The 21521-nt window shown below is 40.8% G+C and overlaps 1 protein-coding gene across 25 annotated transcripts in view; it reads left to right on the plus strand.

Moving 5' to 3' along the window:
• INPP4A (inositol polyphosphate-4-phosphatase type I A) overlaps positions 1–21521 on the plus strand; it is a 133994-nt gene that overhangs the window by 21617 nt on the left and 90856 nt on the right. For 3 of the 25 annotated variants that reach the window (XM_042788158.1, XM_042788159.1, XM_042788162.1), the window contains exon 1: positions 15841–16268. The exons of 21 other annotated variants lie outside the window; for them this stretch is intronic. The gene's annotated coding sequence lies outside the window, so the exon portion shown is untranslated. Of the gene's footprint in view, positions 1–15840; positions 16269–20780; positions 20802–21521 lie in introns of those variants that run through there. One more of the 25 variants, XM_042788164.1, reaches the window with a different exon arrangement.

The following is a 21521-nucleotide window of genomic DNA, read 5'->3' on the forward strand; positions in this document are numbered from 1 at the left end:
AGTGCTTTTCTTGGGCTGAGTAAGTTTTATTGACATCAGTGAAGTTACTTGCATAATAAGGAGTTATCTGACCAGAGTCAATGTTTTAAGTAACTTCTGTTAAAGACGTTACCTATAGCCATAGAGAAGACCAGTTTGTCCTTGAGCATTTTTCAACAACAGATTGAAAGGAGTCACTGGAGGGAGAAGCGGAGGTGAGTTTGCTTATGGATGGATGTATGGCTGTAGACTCAGAGGGCAGGAGTAATTGAATAGAGAGCACCCTGCGATATAGCAATGCACAGGGGATGCCTGTGTCTTTTTAGAGGGAAGTCTTACATTGGTACTGTCCTTGTGGGGGGAACCATCTCACTTTTTCCATGGCTGTGGAAAAGAAAAAGCAAAAATTCATTGCCAAGAGCCAAAAAAACATTACTAGAATTTATGAAGTACAGAAAATTTATGGTGGTGTCCAGTATAGACTGCCTAAAATAATGTTAAAAGTCAGCACAGTACTTGGTTGGATTCTTATTAGAGTATCTACTAATTTTTTGCATAGGAAAATTACTTAATGTAACCATTTGAGAAGCCCAAATGACTGATATGTCTGCAGAACTATTAATTGGGAAATTTTCTGCCTTACTGATACAGCTGTCATCTTGACATCCTGGTGTTAGTAGTGGATTAGTGGAAGTGAACAACAATCACAATTTTACTAAGAAAACCTCTGAGTAGTAGGTCTCAATTTTTAGCCTTGACTGACTTATCTCCTGACTTCTTTTCATGTGTTACTGTTATATTCGTAATCACCATGCAACAGTCTTTCACAGGGACGGTCTGATATGTCAAAAGGTGTTTTTCCTTCCTGGTTTCAGCAGCCCTTGGTCTGCTAACAATCTAACCTGTCAAAGATGTATTATTTGGGCTGATTTTGTCTATTCGGGTCAGAGACTGGAGGACCAGACTCCTTATCCTGTTACTGACGTTTAATAGGCCAGCATATATCTTTTGCAGGCGTATTCTTAGCTTGCTGCAGATGTAAGGTTATGTATCTGCGTAGTTCACAGTGGAGTGAGGTTCAGCTAAGTGACTTTGCTTTGTGTTTGCTGTGGTGCAGCTGATGTGTTACAACTTGTTAAACTTCAGTACTTTGATCCTGATCTTGATAGCCATAAATGTAGAATACCTGATTGTGACAGGCAGGTCTGCGGAGCCAAAGAATGGCATTTATGTCTTTTGTATCACTGCTCCTCATGTGTCTAAGATTGTGTTAATGCGATTTTGATTCTAACCAATATTCCTTTAAAAAAAACCCCAACCAACCAACAACAAAGAACCCACAAATGTTTTAAAAGTGTTGTTTTTATAGAATAATATTTGGGTTGGATAGAAAGTACTAGTGTCAGCTCTTTGACATTTGATATTCTTGATCACTCCCTTAATCTTACTAGTCTTTTAAAAGGCATCACATGTTTGGAAAGAATAAGCTGCAATTCACTCTGCCTCATACACAGGGTAATACTACAATGTTACTACACTGAACTAAGCCTTACTTTTATTTGGTTGCTGGAGTTTAAAAAGAACGTATTTCTGTGGTCAGGCCCTAGTCTGACATACTGCAGGCGTGACTCTTTATATGCCTGTTTCAGTTATCATGTGCAATTTCATGTGAAGAGCAAGCTGCAGTGTTAGGAGTTCTTTCTCATGTCTCAAGATGCAAGCCTGTTTCAGACATCATGGCCTTGTTGAAGGAATTCACAACAGACAAGTAGAAGTCATGGTCTTTCACTGGGCTCATTGGTGGTTCTGGTCCCATGGCTGAAATGCTGGAGCTGCAGGTTTCCTGGGTCTCCTGTGAGTTCATGAAGGATAGCTAGCAGCTGCCTGTGGCAGGCACTCTGTGTCCACTCTTCTGCATTTCCTCTCTTTCCTTTCAAAAGTAACAGAATATTTGGTTGTGTTTTGTGGCAACATGGATTCTCCTTTCTGCTACTGAACCTGGGCTAAATATTTCTGCAGTATTCCAGTCCAAGCAACTGGAAGCTGGCTTGGGTGCAGCTGCCTTGCTGCCGGTGGTCAAAACTCACTATTCAAGCTAGGTGTAAATATTGATGAGGTTTTAAATAATCCTAAAGTGGAGGTCCTTCTAATTGGTCTCCAGCACTTGAACTTTCGTGTTTCGTGCCTTCAAACCTCCCTCTGTTAATCATGAAAGAGCAGAGATTTGCAGTGATGGTTACTTAGTTTTAGAAGTCAGACCTGAGACTTTCGCCTAGTCTTACAATTGGGCATTCACTGAAGACATTGAATATCACACAGTTTATAATGCCTGATATGTTATATAGGTCCACAGCTGCTTTAAAACTTATAACCCTGCCCCAGCCTTGGGACTACACAATGACAGAGGGTGTATCTTGTCAATGCAATGCTTCTCCTGGTAGTTTCATCCTAAGGTGGTTCTCTGCCTTAATTTTCTTTGCAAACATACCTTTTCTTGGTTTGATTTTCAGTCTTTCAGTGCAGCAATAAGCCAGATGTGGATGAACATGGACCTGTGCATTAAGATGGGTAGGTCTGTACATCTGTATTGTCATCTTAATGTATTTGCTGAACTTAATCTAAAGGGATGCAAGTTTTGTAGTCTGTGTAGCTTCATGTTCTATGTGACATTTCGTCAATAAATACATTAAAGGATTTCTTGTAAATACAAGAGTTACTTCTTTGGCACAAATTTTACATTGCTTCAAAGAATGCCAGGAGAAAACTGTTCCTGCCTTGACTTTTAAAAATTACACCTGCCTGTTAGGCATGTTTTTCAAGTAGGTAATTAGCTCTGAATGATTTTGTGGCAGCTCCATTTTAATAATTTGAAGGGTGACAAAGCAGATAGACTTGGCAAAATAGAGCAAAATGACTAACAAACTAGCTGATTGATTTAGTGTTTTCACCTGCAAATAAAGGTAAGTGCTTGATTGTGGTGCATGTCTGCATGAGTGAGACATTACCTTTTAATCAGACTCAAGAGTGCAAGTCTCACCCTTCTTTAGCACCCGTATGTCAGTCTGTATGCTGCAAAAATATATTTTGTTTGCTCAAACTGGCAACATGATAAATTTTTTCTGGGAGATTGAATACTCTTTGGATATCTAACTGTGTAACCTCTGTCTAAAATAAGACATACCACTTTAATTACTTACCTGAAAAATGTTTTTGTCTTTTTCTTATCGGGGTTGTTAGCTCTCAGGCTTGAGAGACTGAGGGGAGAGAAAAAGGAGTAACAGTAGTTTCCTGAATTGTCTCATTTTTGTGCTTGCAGATGATAGTAAGAGCACTCTGGGACTTGATAGCAGTTTACAGATTAGCTTAGAGTCATCCTGCTCTTCACCAGCTGCTCTCAGTGCTCTCTCAAACTGAATGCTGAGGATGCTATCCAGTGGCTCGTGTCTTGCTGGGATTAATTTTGGGCTATTTTGAAAAACTAGGGCTGGCCTGCTTTTGTACACAAACTGGGGTATGTTGAGGGTTATGTGAGCTAAAGACAGTTTTTCATTCTGACTTGTGCTTTATTCTCCACAAAGCTGCATCTAAACCAGATTTGTCTTGTACCTGAGCTGTTACTGCCTTTAGTTTTCACAAACTAGGCCGAGACTGGAATAACATAATACTGGTCTCTATCTGTCTACCTATTCCCCACCTTCCTCTACCGCTTTTTGTACTGTGAGAAAACTGATGAGTAAGATTGCTGGGGAAAAAGGACTATGAGCAGTCCCCGAAACTTCCAAGATGTAAAGAAACAGTCCTGTTAGTTATCCCTTTGTCCTGGGTTGAGTGAGTGGTGGAGTTTTTTGGTGGCAGGGGAGGGGGCTATCGGGGCGGCCCCCTGTGAGAAGCTTCTCGAAGCTCCCCCAGCTCCACGTCAGCTCCACTTCTGTTTGGAAAATTGAGTCAATCGGCTGCGCCTCTGCGATAACGTATTTAAGAAGGGACGTGGTGACGGGCAGTCGGACTTGTGAGGAGGAGTTGCTGCAGCTGCATGAACACCAAGGTCAGTGGAGGAACGGAGGAAGAAAGGAGGGGGGAGGTGTGCCGGAGCAGAGACCCCCCTGTATCCTGTGGTGAGACGGCAGGGCGGCCCCCCCCTGCCACCCATGGAGATCTACGGTGGAGCAGACATTGATTTATGGCCTGTTGCTCCTGCTCATCTGATCAAGGTTCTGTGCCCGAAGAAGGCTGGGGTCTCATGGGAAAAGGCAGCCCCACTGCTGTAATTCAGCACTGGGAGGATTGCAGCATGCGGGGGAGTCCCACGCCGGAGCAGCTCGGGAAGGGCTGCAGCCATGGGAGAGAATCCAGTCGGAGGAAGTTAGTGACCCATGACGGAGCAGTGTGGGGAACGCTGCGGCCCATGGGAGGAACTCATGTCGGAGAAAGTTTGTGGAGGACTGTCTCCTGTGAGAGGGGGACCACGATGGAGCAGGAGGAACAAGTTTCAGACACTCCCCTCACCGAACATGAAGGAAGTGGCAGCGCTGACTGCACCCCCCATTCCCTGCCCCTGCACCCCTGTGGGAGGAGGTAGAGATATCGGGAGCAGAGCTGAGCCCGGGAAGGAGGGAGGGGTGGGGGGAAGGTGTTCTCAAGATGTGGCAATGCTTCTCACTGTCCTATTCTGTTATGTGTTGTTAGTGTCTGTAATAAATGCATGTTCTTTTTTTCTTCCCCTAACGAGTCTGCCTTTTGCTCGTGATCATAAAAGGGGGATTTTTCCCCATCCCAGTCCTGTCTTGCACCCCAAGCCTGGCTCTCTGTCCCTTCTCATTGCTGGAGGGAAAGGGAGAGAGCTGCTCCCTTGTGGTTGGCTGCTAATCAGACCTAAACCACGACACCCTTCCTCTAGTATTTGTCATCCATCCCCTCATGAAGAGCCTGTACTTGGTAGCTCTTCCTTAAAGTACAAAAAGCAGTGTGTGGACCTGAAGAGAACAATAAAAGGTAACTGCTTCAGGCAGCTGTGTTATAAATTTCAGGGTGTTGATAACAGAGTATCATAGGAGGCTTAAACTTTGCAGTGCCACTTTTTCTTTTTCTGTGGATGTGTGGCTTCTGCAGTATTAGAGGCCAAATCTGCCACTGTACCTTTCCAGGCCTGCAGCCTATGCAGTAAAATATTCTGTGGAGGCTCAGCACAGCAGTTCTGGAGTTACTGGTATTTTTCTTCCTGTTGGCTTTTCTGTTAGTGCCACACAATTCAAAAAAATGGTGCTGGGGCCAACTGGCAATACAACACTGGGAGAAAGTTGCAGTGACTATAAAGGAGTATTTCTGTCATCATCCTAAAGCCCGGGAGTTTCAGGGACGGGTGGCCCAAAACAGCATCCAAGCTCAACATGTAACTGAGCTATAGCATGCTTGGGAATCATGGAGGATTTGCATAGCTCTGTATTGCAGCTTCAGTAGCCAAACCTTTGAGTGTTGCTTGATGACAGGCTGGGAGTTTCTGATCTGTGGTTGGTGAAGCGGTGGAAACTTGCATGGCATTGCTTTGCCTTTATTAATTATCATTGCCTTTATTGAATTAAAGAGGCTAAGCAAACCTTAAATACTTTACATTAAGTAGCACTTGCTTTGATGGAAGAATTTTTTGCACGATGGTAAATGTTTAGTCCTCTGAACAAGGAAGTCTTGATTCAGCGGATGACTTTTGAAGCCTCTGAGAATAGAGTTGTATGGTTTAGCACCCTACTCGGGTTCCTGCCAGTCAGACGTGAACTTTAAGACAGTGATAGGTTCACATCAGAAAATTACACTGGTCAAGATGTGATGGGGGCTTTTTTCCAGACTGAAACCTGCAGAGGTCCACATGGCACTTCAGACACCTGCGTCAGTGGAGGAGGCCTTAACGCTGTGAGGGAGCACGGTTGAGTACAGCGAAGTCTTAACAGCCTTAAAACTCTTCTGCCTAAATCCAAAACGGGGGAAACAGCACTGGGAAAACTTTTGTTTTTTTTTCCAGAGACTTGACAAACATCGTTTTTCTTGACAAGTAATACTTTTATAAAGCTTTTCTGATGATCTCTTCCCAGGTCCTTTTGTCTCCTCTCTCTCCCTTTACTTGTCACAGCTTCCCCAGGCATCTCATTTTCTTGTGTTTGCTTCTGAGCAGCCTGTCACTCTTGCAGCTTTACAAATGTGTGCCTGTGTCTCTGCCTGAATCACTCCTCTCCTGAATCCACCTCCTTGAGTCCTCCTCCATCATACTGTTAACTGTTTTGCTTGATTTGCACTGCCACATTCTCCCCTAAGATGACTTGCTGTGCAGTTCTGCCATCACTTCTCCATTCTCTGGTTCTCTAAACCATTTTGTCCCATTAGCACGTGAATCTCTAAACCATTCCCTGGTTCTCTAAACCAGTTTGTCTCATTGGCTAGCCACCACAGTGCCATTAACTTCTCCTTTCAAGACCATATGCTAGGAATTGCTCTCAGGTTGGTGAATTAACTGGAACTCATATCCTCTTGATGATAACATCGATCTTTGCCTTGCTGAGAGACTTGATTCCCCAGCCCTGACATTTCCTCTGTTTCTGTCTGTCATCTTCTAAAAACATCTCCTACCTCACAGCCAAATTCTTCCCATCTATGTTCTATTTTGAGCTCTGCTTTTACTGGATAGTCTCCCTACTTAACTTTAGCACTTAAGCCACTGCAGCATTTCTGTGTATCTTCTGCAGTGTTTTTTTATTTGTCGGTAGGCCTAATTGGGGCATATTAGCGCCAGCAGACTTCATCCCCTCTGTGGTTTTAGAGAGAAGTGAGTGCCTTCAGAGAGGTGATTCCTGACACCCAAGTTGGCAGCTTAGCTCCTGCTTAGCTTAGGTGCTCTGAATTGTGCTTTTCCTGTCTTGTTTCTGAGAAGGTAGAGAATTCCGTGCATTTTCTGACTCTCCTGGACATTCTTGTTGATGTAGTCTCTTCAGCCTCCATGTTGCATATAAGGGGTATGCATGGATTGTAGTAATTTTCAACCTATTAGAGAGAGCAGAGGCATTACAGAATTTTAAGCCACGACTTTTTAATTTATGTTCTTAAATATTTGTTTATTCCTGGTTATCAGGCTGCATCTGTAGGAGGAATCAATAGATTTATTTCTTTAATGCAATTTTTGAAGTTCCTAATTTTTTTTTTTTTCTGAATGGGAGATTTTTCAGAGAAAAACATAATTCTACGGACTAATATTTCCTACTTTTAGTACCTAAATTATAGGTTTTTAGCCCATAGTGATATGGAGCATTGGAGTAATGAAGCTGAAAAGTCTTCTCTTAAAATCCCAAAAGATCACAAGTAGGATACCAAAAATATGTTGCTTTCCTGTGTGGAAAGCTTTTTATGTGGGTTAAAAAAATGATTATTTCCTTCTCACTCTTATATAATCTATAATTGCTACCAATTTCATGCAAAGTTTGTTACTATTTGTAATAAGGCTCAGGCAGGTCTCCATGATATTTTTTGAACCTGAAATCAGTTATTTTTTGGGAGGAAGAACTGGGGGGGGGGGGGGGGGGGGAAAGAGTGGGTAGAAGAAATGCGTACCATCTTTGTACCAAAAAAGAGCTTGTACTGATTAGCTGCTATCTAAATTATAGTCTATAAAAATAAACTTTAAGCTCATTTATATGAAGCTGACAAAGCATCAAGTCCTTTTGAAATAGTGTTTGGCCAGTATTTATGTGGTTTCAGCCTATTATATAAATTCCTAAAAAAGACAGGCTTTAGAAAAACTGCCTAACAGGTGCTGCTTGCATCTTCCTTTTTTTTAGACCCACTGTAAAAAGAAAGACACCCATACTTTTGAAACTGGTTTAATGTGAGGATGGCTTTTACTTGTCTTCCTTTAATTTTAAGGTGCCCATTTCCTCTTCCATCTTAACTGTTACACTGAATTACAGCCTGTGTATTTTAAGAGTCCTTCCAAAGTTATGGGTGTGGATCATGTAGTTTCCATACTCTGCTGTGCCTGGCTTAAGGCAACTACAGCTCCATGCTGCTATCTGCCCTTACTTGTGATTTCCTCACTGGAATAGTACTGTGCAGTAGTTAGACGAGCTGGTGATGATTCAGTGGTTCTCCAGCAAAATAGATGGTTCTGAAGCTATAAATGACTGTTCTTGGTATTAAAAAGAGAATTTCTTACTCTGATTGCATTGAAGAACTGACACAGATAAACACTTTGTCTCTTTCTCTGCTCAGCTTGGTGTCTCCATTCAATCTCGCTATAGTCAGCGAAGATGAATATACTGTATTGTATTTCATAAGCCCTTTCATGAAAGGTTATTAGAATTGTTTTTCCCAAGAGGAATTAATAGAAAATTAATACTATTTTGGACTACAGCAATCAATAATGTATTTTTACACTACCTGTCTTTATGGCTCTTGCTGACTTATGTTTATACTGGTGATTTTTGTATTTATAGCCAGCTCTTTTCACCGTGTCTTTTTTATCTCTAAAAACATTTAATGAGTGTTTGAAATCCTAAACTTGAAAAAGTGAATGTATTTTGGTGCACACCTTTCTAGGAATGTGACTGTCATTTATTAAATACTTCTTTAAACAGTTCTACATTGATTAAAATCAACCTCACAAGATTTGGGTGGGGGTAAATGGATATCTTCTTTCCAAAACTAAGCATTATCCCCAAATGACTTACTAACATTTGAAAGAAAGCTTGTCCAATATTTAGTGCACTAATCATAACTTAAGATTCAGTTCCCAAGGCTCTTTGCGTTATGTCAGACAAGTAATGAATAAAATCATTACAAGCTAAGTGAAGTGGGCCCTAGAAACTTGTGCCTCTGAGCCTCAGACACTATTATCTGCTTCATTCTTCCATTCGAAAAAAACCCAAAACAACAAAACACAACCACCCAGTCCCACACCCCTGAAGAAAACCCAAATTCATGAGCTGGGGGAAGGGAAACCTTACCTTCCTCTGTTTTGAGTTAAAACATCTGAGGTGATCTGGAGAATAGGTAATGAGGATATTGTGTCCTGTTGTTTCCCAGCTCTCCGGGTGCATGCTTTTTCTCTGTCCTGACTGTCTCAGGAGCAAAATGCATGCCAGCAGACTTGTGCTTTTCACCAAACTAATCTCCACATCAAGGAAACCTTGGGTCTGTGGCCCAGGCAGGGCTGGGAAGGGCAGCTGCAGCTCCCAGCGATGCAGGGTGGCAGGACCTGTGGTCTGTGACCACTGCAAGCCTCATCAGGCAAGTGCAGGGGTAGCCATCAATTCCAGCCAGCTGAAGCACATCACAGACAGAATTAGAAGAAGGTGGAAGTAGGGGAGGGCAGGGTAATAGAAAATACATGTTCTACTGCCATTCGAATATTGAAGGATGATGTCAGAAATCTTACCAGTTTAGGCTGGTGAACCCGAACTGTGAACGAGAGGTTGTATGTGGCGCTGTGCACATCGCTTTTCTGCACAGCAGGAATTGTTTGTGGACTTGGAAGGATCTGTTCATCACCTGAATGAAGGTATGCCATACATTTAATGGGAAACTGAGTGGATGAAGGCTTTGTAGAGTCATAGGATATAGATATTAAAAAATTACCTTTAAGTAGCACAGTTACCGATGTCTTCCATTTAATCATAGTGCCTTAATACTAATCATGTTTCCTTAGTACAGACACACAAACATTGTTAGAGAGGGTCAATGAGACTCTAATAATGCATTAAACCTGGTAATCAAGTGATGCAATGTCTTCAATTATTACCTGCCCAGTCTAATTCCATTTAAATTCAAGGATTCAAAGGCTTTTCCCAAAACACTGTATGATGCAAACATCTGTAATCTCTGGTCTCCTTTTAGTCCCCAAGACATCTCATGTAATGAGACTTTTTACCATACTAGGAAGTGAAAATAAACTAGATATATAGCAATATATCGCTGCATACTTCTGGATTATATATAAACAAATTAAACGGATTAAAAAACCAACAAAGCAACCACTCATGGCTCTGATACACTACCTGATCTTCCAATGGAAAAAGATGTCATAATTGGTGCAAGGACCAGCAAATGGTGCACAGGGGTCTTTTTGGGGCAGTCTGTATTTTTATGTACCTGAAGAAAGAGAAAATGGTTTATTTAATAAGGAGATTCTGAACCTATTCTTAATTTTTGTATTTTTTGTCTTCTTTTATTATCTCTGTAGGTTTTCTGGTTTGTAGTTGACTGTTGTCAGAATAAGACATGTAGCCTTCGACATTAAGATTTTTTGAAACCACATTAAAAACACGGAGGTGCTGCTTTTAGTGAGATTTTTCGTGGCCTAATTTTAGGAAAAATCCCCGATGATCTGAAGTCAATTAAGTTCTGAATGTCAAAATTTAGATTAATCAGGAAAGAAACACTTCCATTATCAACACTTTTAATAAGCTTTTCTATCTCAGGCTCCCACTGGTCTGAATTCTGATACGCAATGCAGTATGTATAGTACCTTAATCTTTGAATGGTCCCATTGATTTTTGGTGGCATTAATCTGCAGAATAATTTACAGCACACCACAAATAAAGGTTGGATGCACACGTAGTGACTTAAAATTTGTGAGCTTGCAGATAAATTTCTGATTGGACTGTTACATAATTTATTTTGAAAGAAGAAATAAAGAATTTTGAGAGAGAAAGAAGAAAAAGTAGTTTAACCATGGCTTTTCTTTTTATTACATCTTTTACTGGTCAACATACATTTGAGGACCCTCTTAGCTTTGTGAAGTGCTGTATTACACTATACTAGCAACAGGACTTCTTTTGTGTGGCAAAGGCAAAGAATACCAGCTACAGAAATAAGAGAACGAGGCCCTTAAACATGTCGAGGCAGGCAGTTTCTTTTCATGACCTTACTAATGACGAACATATCAGAAGAGGATTTCCTTGCTATGAGTAGGAGCTGGTTAACTTGCAGAGAAGTACAGATGAGTTCAGAAGACAAGACAAAGCATGAGAAATCTGTTGAGCAAACACAGAAATCTTGCATTACAGCTGCTCTTTATTTATGCAGATGAGAAGGAGTAAATTTTATCAGAAATGTTGCAGAATAGGCATCAAAATTGTCCAGCTTTGCATTCAGTTTTACTATTTTTTTTTAATTTCATTTATCCAGTGCAGCAGATGGTACTGAGAAAGCAATATCTTTGCATTGAATTTCTCCAGCATTGACAACAGTTCTGAGGTATTTGAAGAACCTACCAGTCATAGGTCACAAAGACCAGCGTGAGATCTGCAAGTCCTTCGTTGTGAAGACAACAGGAAAAACTTCACTCGGAAAATTTATAGAGTGTATTGAACGTAGCAAAATGATGTAGACAGTTGCCACTGGAGTATAGCATTTTGTTAGACAATGCAAGGAACCATTATGTTTAAGTCATGCAGTAATATATGCTTGCCTCAAAATGAGTTTATGCCAGGGTTTAGGTGACTGTTTTGTTAGGATTCACAGATCAATATTCAATTGAAATTACTGTATGAGTGCAGAAAATGGGACATGCTGGTTTGAAGCAGAGAGGTAGTTATGCATCACAGAGAAAAAGATTCTTTGGAGTCAAAAATTTGTGTCTATGTTGATAGGACAAATTTTAATATTCTTACAAGCCTGGAGAGGCCAGGTGTTTTCTGACATGCTTTCTCTGTTGTTCAAAGTGACCTCTACAGCATGTACATAAGATTTGAGATTACAGATGCTTCCACACTTGCACTGACTAGTTTTTTTAGGCAAAAGCAGAGTTCTGAATGTAAGGGGAATGAGATCAGGCACACGGTAATTGCAAATGGTGCATCCCTTGATTATCAAGTTTAATGTATCATTAGGGTCTTGCTGACCTTTTCTGTCAGTGCAAAACATAGACAGATGTTGGCATTAAAGAGAACAGAAGTGGATAAATATGAGCAGGCTAGCTGCCAAAAGATCAGCTGACACTATGCTGACAGCAAGCGCAATCTGGGGAGTCCTCCTTATCCAAGCAAGGCTTCACATGCAGCAAATGTGTGGATGTCTGTATTCACGGGAGCCACAGCAGTGTCTGTTAACTAGTCTCTCATCAGTACATCCTTGTTACTATGAGATATATTTTTCTTGTCTTGTTTTGGCCAATTTCGCTGATCTTACTCTCTGTGGCATGTTTTATCTGCTGAGAACAGATCATAAAGAGGAAATGGGCATTTAGGTCGTCCTGTGCATTTTCACTTGATGTGTAGAAGTACTTCCCTCTGAGGTTGGCCTGGAGCATGTTACAGGCAGCTTGTAACTTTATTGAGTCTCTTTCCAGTGCAGGATATGTAGCTTCGGACTGTTAGGAGAAAAAAAAAAAAACCCAAACAAAAACCTTGGGTCCTAGCTATAGCAGTAACTTGAGGAGGTGATCTCAGCGAAGAGATGTACTTGCATGGTGTGGTGGAAATCGTTTCCCACAGCCTCTTGTGGGTTGCTTTGCTAACTGCTTTTGTAGAGATGGGTGCAAGATGTGACTGAGACAGCGGTGGATAATGTAGTGATGGTAAAAATGTCAACTGCTATAGTGTGTCCTGTTATTTATCTTCAGAAGCCTTGAGACAAATGTGATGAATAAGTGAATCCTCTTCCCTCCTCCCATACCTAATCACTAAACGTCTGCTTTCATGTGTGGCTGCTTCTGTTCCTTGCACAGGATAAAGGTTCTGGTGCTGATGCTTTTCCCAGCGGCAGTTTTAGTTTTCCTGAGAAGCAAACAGTGCTTTTGTCATAGCATATCAAGATGCCCATTAAAGGTAATTACCTGGATGAAATATACTTACTACTGAGATGCACCGAAAGGGAAGGCTGATGGTCTAGTGAGCAAAACACTGCAATCTACTTTCTGCATTTGGCTTTGCTGTGGACATGTGGAACAAACCTGGTCAAGTCAGTTAGCTGTGCTTTGTAAGATCATGCAAAAATTATTTATCTTCTGAACTTTTTGCCTACATGTATTTTCAAAGTATGTGCTCCTTCTGCAGTGGGTCTCTTCCACTATGTGTGTATGTAGTGCTCACCTCCACGTGTGGCTGCTCACTGGTGAGGGCCTTTGGAAAGCACTGCAGTGCTCATAACAATGATAAAGGGAGTGTGAGCCTCTACAGAAAATGTGGTCTGCTTTTTGTCTTGAAAACATGCGACAATGCTCCTCAAAAATTAATATCCCCCCCCCCCCCCGGGACAGTATAGCTAAGAGGAAAAAGGCTCAAGAACAGTAGTAGAGGTTGGTGTTCTCAGTAAGAATAATCTGACTGTAGACGGAACTGTCATGAGAAAGAAGGTTAATATGGAATCTGGAACCTGGAAGAGGCTATGAGAAACCATTTCCACCATTGTTGGCATAATGATGACTTTTAAAAAAAAAAAAAACAATCTCAAACAAACTTCAGAGACAGGAGGATGATGGGGAGGAACAGAATTATTTAGCCTAGCATGTTCTGGGGTACCATGTTGAATAGGTACTATAAAAAAAGCCTTTCCTTGCTTGTTTCCTAAAGGGAAAAAAAGAAAAACTGTTATCTCCAGTACTTAAAGCATGTGTAATAGTCTACACTGCCTTTTAATGCAAAATCTCTCACAGCAGTTTTTAGTTTGTCCAGCTGTACTAAATTTCCATTGAAGATTTCATCCACACCAGTGTAAGTTTCTGGGGTTTTACCTCTGCTGAGGTAAGAAGCTTCAGGTTTTCCCCCTTTTAGACCCAAGATCCAAACCCTTTTTACTGGAGAAGGTCCAGCTCAGGAGACTAATACACAAAACTGCTGCCTGCAGCAGCTAGATCTGTTCTGATTTGTAATGAGGTAAATGAGGTAATCTGCAGCTGAGGCAAGTGCGTGCATTTTACACAGTGCATGCTCTTGGGGTGTTTTATCTCTTTGAGGCCTTTTCTTTGAGTCATCTTTGATCCAAATCTATGCTTTTAGCTGGATGCAGCACAAAATTTAATGTAGATACACAATTGCGCGCCATACATTTGAAACCAGACAAACAATAAACACCCTCACCCCCGTAAAACCTCCAAACCCCCAGACATTTGAAGTACCTCCCAGTTCTGTCTTCAGTTTTGTCTTCCTCTCTGCCTTTGTCATAGATGCCATTTGGACTGTGGCCTTGCTGTTAGTTTTCCTGTTTAAAATCTCTGGGTTCTTGGTTTGGTTGTTGTTGTTGTTGTGTTGGGGTTTTGGTTTTGTTTGTTTTTCCCCCAGGCATGCTGTGGATTTTAGCATTCTTTTACCTATTCAACCATTTAAGGCATGAAAATAAAGCCCTGAAAGCTTGACAGGAGCAAAAATTCACTATCATTAGTAAATTGGGGGAAAGGATGGGATTCAACAGAAGATTTTTCAAGTGATCGAATACTAGCAGTTTTAGGGGAAAGAGTTTAGTTCAATGTATCTTCATAGACACCAGCTATTCTTTATCCCCCTTGTTTATGTTATCTCTATGACCATGTTTCAAGGTTTGTTTTGCTCAGCTTGATTCCTTCTAACCTCTTGATCCCTGCCAAGCCAGTGTTCTTGGCTGCTTTGAGATACATGGAGAGAGTAAACATTCGCCATCAATACAAAGTTTGTTCAGTGGCTTTAATAACAACCAGCGACATAAATGAACAGTGCCGTGCACATACTTGGATTGTATGGGTGGGCTTCCCTTTCATTTGATTGGGCTTTGAAAAAGAAGGAATTCTTTAAAAAGGCAAAAACCACAGAACTATGTAAGTCATGCTTTCCTACTAGCTTTTCCATGAGAATTCTCAACACAAATCTGTTTATCTGGGCAATAGCCAGCTGGATGTTTTCTAAGTATGAGGAAAGATGTTCTGCTGTAAATGCTTTGACATAAACCAAGTGCCTTTTTCCCTAAACTATCTGGGATGTTTATATGAATGGCTGTTAAGCAGGTCTGTACATTTTAATGGCATTGTTCCTTTGGCCAGCAGCTTCTTTTGACAATACTCTCTTGATTCATCCCACCATAATTTGTTTCCATGTGGTTGACCTGCTGGCTCAGTAGTAGAGGGCTTCATCTGCCTCTCGTAGGCTGAATCTGCTCAACACTGCAACTGCTTAGTATAATGTGCCTTTCAGAAATAAAGTGTAGTCAGTGCAGCAGTGCATCTCAGCACTGGCTAGCGTTAAGTGCCTAACTTTGGCGTCGTGACACCTGCTCTCAGTTGTATGTGGTGGGCAGTCTGGCAGGCCTGGGAAATAAATAGGTGATTAAATTGCTGCTTTGACTGTGGCGATCGGGGCCTAGTGAGATGGGTAGCTGTGGGGGAGGCTGCCAGAATTCAACCTTAAACCCAAATGCGCTGCTGCTGTCTATAATGCAGCTATGCTCTTTCCCTATTGGCACTTCTCCCTGCTAAACTGGTGTCAGGCACGTAGGATTTCTGCTCATGTGTGTCCCATCGTCCTTCCTATAATTCTTTTATCTCACTGCATTTGAGACCAGATTTGTCCTCCCCAGAGTATTTAACTAAATCAGAAGCACTCTGCTATAAACTTGTCATGAATAAATGGATATTGCTCTAACTCAGTACTTTTGTTTTAGAATCTTTCTTGGGCTGTTTGAGTTCTTCCCTTAGTCTTGATGAGAGGTGTCAGCCCACAGACACCTTGTAGTAGCACACTGCCTGGCATACCCCAGTAATGACCTGGCTTGCAGAGCTAGCTTTTGCATTCAAGATAGATATATTTATGGTGAAGAAACAGAATTGCCATCCTGGTGAAAAAAAAACAAAAAACCAAAAAAACAAAACAAACAAAAAAAACAAACAAAACAAACAAACAAAAAAAACCAAAACAAAAACAAAAAAACAAACCAAACCAAAAAAACAAACAAACCCCCCAAACAAAACAACAAACCCAAACAAGATGACATAGAGGATGAAATCAAACTTGCTGCTGACATCAGAAGCTGGGGCCGTGTGCGGGCGTACGCAGACGCACACGGGCCTGCCTGTGCGGCAGCGCAGGAGCGAGCGAGCGAGCGGGAGGAAGCCCTGAAACGTAAACTCCTCCTGCAGCTCCGCATCTGCTCTGAGTCACTGGTATGACTCACGCTGACAGTGCTCATGTTAGCTAGCGTTCAGATGGAGCAGCTCTGGCAGCAGCAGAAGCAGGTTATATTATTGATTACCTGCTGCAGCAGACGGTTGCGCCAAGATTTTTTTTTACGAGCACAGATGAAACAGAGGAGGCTCGGTTGAACACCGTTATTATTATTGTTTTCTTAAGGTAAGAGTGCCTGTTATTTACTAAAGAACGATAGGAAAAGGAATTTAGAGCTTGTGAAGGCAGTGTCTCTTTCTGCTCCCACTTATTCTCAGAGGATGCTGATCTTTGGAGCTGCGTTACTGCAAAGCTTTGTCTCGACTGTTTGCAGTGCCATATGGAGAATCATATGGCTAATGGGCAGCGCATGTCCTAGGAAACAAAATAACTATGTTCTCATTCATTGATGTTATGTAAGGCATGGCAGCCATGTTAAGGACAGAAGACCTCTTTCGAAGAAACGGTGCTGGTAGGTGGTGGGGCAAGGAAAACAACTAGTTTTTAAGCAGCCCTCGGTTCTTTGGAGAGCCCTACCATTCTGTAGTTCTTGCTTAAAACTAAACTTACTGACTTCTGAATCTCTGTGTTAGTAGAATAAAAACCAGTGGCATTAGAATTAGCAAAATAATTGTTTACCTTTAGAATCACAGTGTTGTTTTGCCCTCATCATTCAGGCTGGGAGTGTGTGCATGCTGTGATCCGTGCAGCGGCTCGAGGTAAACAGTTTCTTCAGATACTTTAACTGATACTTCCAGATATTGGGGTGATTTTCATTTTGTGCCACTAAAAGCATATATATATATGTATATATAAAATATATACATCCTGCTCTCACAAGTGATTATATGCAAAAAGTGGAATATATTCTATATAGTGTTGACATATACAGGGTGGGTAAAACAGTTTTTTAGTTTTTTGTAGTGGCTTTACTGCTATTTTATTCACTCTGGTGCTATAATTTTAATGTAGTCTAGACTGGAATCACTTATTATTGTCATGTAGAATCCACTGAGTCTTGAGCCTTTACTGTACTCCTCACGAGGTTTTTTAAGTTAGGGATTCTGTTTCTGAACTGCAATAATGAATTTATCTTAATTTAATTTTTCTTTTCTTTCCTTTTTTTTTTTTCTTTTTTTTTTCTCCCTCGCTTCCACCCCCCGCCCCCATTTATTCAGATTTATAAAGCACTTTCAAGTGCACATTATAGCGAGGTTGGCAGCAGCTTATAGTAACAAGGGAACCTGGCCACAATTATTTTCAGAATGAGAGAATGAGGATATTCTCAAAACCCAATGATTTACGAACTTATTTTCATCTACCTGAAACCACCACTCATTTCCTTGTGTAATTTACATAAAAAAGACCACTGTCTTCTCCTCTCAAAGAAATATGGTGCTGTAGTAAGGTCATTTAAAAATGATGGCAAACTTTGGGTGGTTCTTCTGTTTGCTAATGTATAGTGTTCACTGATGCACAGTTTTCATTGCTATGAATTAACTAGATTTACTGTTACTTCTTTTTTTTTTTTAAAAAAATAGGTTTCTTAGTAAAATGTAAAGTAAGGTTTGTTAGTGCGTTTGTGGTATCTTTACACTGCTTGTGGCATCCAACTTAGAAAACTGTAGTGTGAGAGAAGTTCTTAAGACAGTATCAGTCACGGATGCCCATCTCCCAGAGCAAAGTTTTGGTGACTAGTGTTAATGATTTATGTTTCTGATATAAAATATTTCTCACGTTACAGCATCATAAATGCAGGCTGGTGTAAATAATGTTGGGGTTGGTTTTAGGACTGTTTTCTGAGTAAGTTCTAGCACATGGCAGTCTTTCCTTCCCCTCCCAAATCCAAACAAGTCCAAATAAAACAGTCTTTACAGTCTTAATTTTTCCACTGATTTGTATCTGAATTATTGTTTTCTAAGACTGTGTGACAGAATTGTGTTTGCCTTCATGTTTGCCTTCAACTATGTATGTATTTAGAATACGAATTCTGTATTATGTCAAACCAGAGCAAATAATTCATGATAATAAAACTCAATTATCTTCAATTGAGTTTACATAATTCTTTATTAATGCATTGTGGGCACAGTTAAATAATTAACAGTTAAGATTTTGAAAAGAAATTTCAAGAACATGCTTAACATCTGAAAAACAGGATGACAGCCTCTGAGTCAACACAGCCCCGAAGACAGCCTCTCCATCCTACTTGTGCATAAACTCTTTGTGTAAGTGCTGACCACCAGAGAGACCTCCCTCTGATTCATCTCATCCTCCTGCTGCCTGCTACGTCCCTCCCTGCTGCTGGAATGCCACTAAATGAACAAGAGTGTCAGCTGAAAAAAGAACAAAAAGCCCAGCCTTGCAAGATAGTTAGGCAGTTTGTTTTATGTGAGTTGGAAAGCTTCTGGGAGGAACTGAAGCAATTTTAGTGGTGCTTGTTGTGACAGTCCTGATAATTACATGCCTTCTTTTGGATATGTTAACAAGGCACAACTAAAACGTAAATATCCAAGGTAGGAGAGATTTGTGGAGGGAAGTGATCGTTACTGTGTTAAGGAAAGGAAGCAGCTGTGTTTGATCCTTCGGTGCAGGGTTTTTTTAATAAGTATAATGGGTCTCATCAAAGTCTGGCCTCAAGCACCCTGAAAGTTAGTTTTTGTCGCTTTAAGTTGACTTTGTATCAGGCTGTAAAGGCAACAAATGGCAGAAGCTGTTGGGACCATTTCACCTGTACTTTTGGCAGAACTTGAACTATGGGAGTTCATGATCCCCTTGGCCTTTCTTTTCGTTTGTAAAGGTTTGTTATCTCCAGTAAACCTAAGCAGAAGATGTCAGCTCACTGTTAACCCTCCTGTTCCTAACCTACAGGACATCACCGCTGCTGGCACCGCTGGTTTTCTCTTCTTTCCTCTTCTCTTCTCTGCATTACTCCAGAGCTGTGTTTTGTTATCTTTGCCATCACTGTAGCTTTTGTGGACTTCCTGCTGAAATTTAAGCCCCCTCTTCTGATTCTCATTTCAGCCGCTCTACTGTAGCCTGTCTAATGACTCTCTCCCCTTGGTAGGTTTTCCACCTAGGCAAGCCTTAAATAGTGCGAAGTTCATGTAATTCAGCTCTTCCCTTTCGCTCCTGTGTTGCGAACGACAGGTGGGTTGTTCAGCTGTCCTTTTATTTGTTCCTTCCTTCATAAAACCTGCTGCTTTTATTCTGTGGCTTCCTATGTGGCCATGCCCTAAGTTATTCTAAGCGCTTCATCTGCCTTCTTGACTCTTGGAAACACTACTGGATTAGCTCTGATCTCTTACATGTTCTGCTTCCTCAGTCCTTGAGCAGAAGTTTCGAAATGGGCAGTAGCATCGTCCTTGTGCATGCTGTTCTACCTCTCCTTGCTGTGGCAGGGGGAAATGACTCTGCAGGAAACATAGCTGTTGCTGTGGGTAATAATTGCAGAAATGAGAGTCATGGAGAAAATAAAGCATTTCTCCAAAATTCTTGAAGCCCTGAGACCTTCAGTGGGAGGAAGCATTTACTCTCTTATTTTACACAAAAGCTACATCAGCAATGATTTATAGCTACCCTTGCTAAACGGCTGGTGAATAGCTTAGGGGAAATCCAGTCTTATTACTGAAATGATTTTCCACAAATCATCTTTAATAGGGGTGATTTTTTGATTGTATTACAGTTTTACCTAATGATCAACCCAAACTGGAGTACTGCTGTATCAGATGATGAGTTTTACACAAAGTAGAAGATGGTCCATGCACTGAATAATGATTTTAAGGTGTTTTTTTGTTTGTTTTTTTTTTTTTTCCCCCACAAAAAATGATTGCCCCATTTTCTATAGTGATTTGCTATTTGACGTTAGACTTTCTAAAAGAGGACTCTGCAGTACATGTGAAAGCAGCAGTATACTGGTGTTTGTATAGTACATCCCTGTCTCACAGAACAGCACTGTATTTCTGGTTTCACATAAAATTTGGAAAGAAGGGAGGGAAAAAGTTCGAGGTGTTTTTTTTACAAGTGTTTGTTTCTTTTTTTTCTTGTTAAAAATAAGCCCCTGGACACCGGAGTTACACTGAAATAAAATCCTTTCATGTGAGCAGTGTGAATAACACTGTTTGCAATACTGAACCATCTTGTTTGTTGGAATAGCCATCTTTTTATTTGTGTCAATTTTTGCATCAGTTGTTTTGGGGGTCTTTCATTTGTAAATGTGTATGCATCTAAAGGGCATCTGCTTTGTCCCTTTTCCTGTTTCCTGCATAAGTCTTCTTGTTTGGATTAGATTTGTTGCCTGGTTTTAAAGAGGAGGGGGAAAGAACTATTAAATCCTGGTTTATACTGTGTCCTGAAAATCTCTTCACTTAATCCTGGAGCAGTTCAGGCAGGAGGACACAGGGAGGCGGTGAGCATGTCCTGCTTGCCCTGGAAGGCCAAAACTGTTAGAGGGGCTCCCACCAAATTGCATTGAGTGAGGTTTTGTATCACACAATAAAAGTCAGAGTCTCAATTTTTGTCTCTTGAAACCTTTGTGTATTTTTGAGCATGTAAATAAAGAGTGAAGGGTGCAGCCTATACTGTGAGTGTAGCAATGACGGTCCTTTCATTTGCTTTCACAGTCTGAGTTCCCCCTTGGCCGGTCCTTCATGACTGGAGGTCCCGCTGCCCTGCTCTGGAGTCAGAGCCAGCATCAGGATGAGTATAGTACATTCTGCTCTGGTAAAATGAGGTTATGTCCTGGTTTACGATGGCATGTTACTTCTGTGCTGAATTCTCATTGTATTTCATAGGGACGCAGAAATCTGGGATTAGCTCAGTTTTCGTTTCAGCTTGATGCTTCATCTTTTAAAGCAGCAGAGTAGCTCTGACTGATGTTCGGGCTTAAATAAATGTTAGAGAGTTGTTAGGTTTGGTGTTTCACATGATCTGTGTTCAGGTGAAACAGTTTAAAAGGAGTGGATTCATGATCCTTAATTCAGTTTTAAGATAAATACTTTGTAGTGGCAGATGGCAGAGCTACTTATAGGCAGAGGTGAATAACAGAGCATGCCCATTGCTGTAGGTTATTTGGGCAGCAAATCTGATTTAAAAAAAAAAAAAAACAACAACAACAACAAAAAAACAAACAAACAAAAAAAAAAGCAGAAAAAAAGACGACACTGCAACATTCTAGATTGCACTAAAAAGCCAGTAACTTCATCAGGTTTCCTGTGTGAGATAGGTAAGTGTATTTTAAGCTCCAGATTCCTGAAATATAAGCTGCTATAAAAGATTCCTTCTGTCTCATTTCAGAAATAGACACTAATGGTCTGGCTTTAACGCAAAAGATTATTTTTTTTTTCCCTGACATTGATATTCTTTTTGTTGGGCAACTGGGAAGGCTTCTCATGAGGACATGTGGACCAACATGGTAAAATGTTAATTCTTTAAATGCATATA

This window comes from Tyto alba, unplaced genomic scaffold, assembly GCF_018691265.1.
Source record: "Tyto alba isolate M040663 unplaced genomic scaffold, T.alba_DEE_v4.0 Super-Scaffold_14, whole genome shotgun sequence".
Taxonomy (NCBI): domain Eukaryota; kingdom Metazoa; phylum Chordata; class Aves; order Strigiformes; family Tytonidae; genus Tyto; species Tyto alba.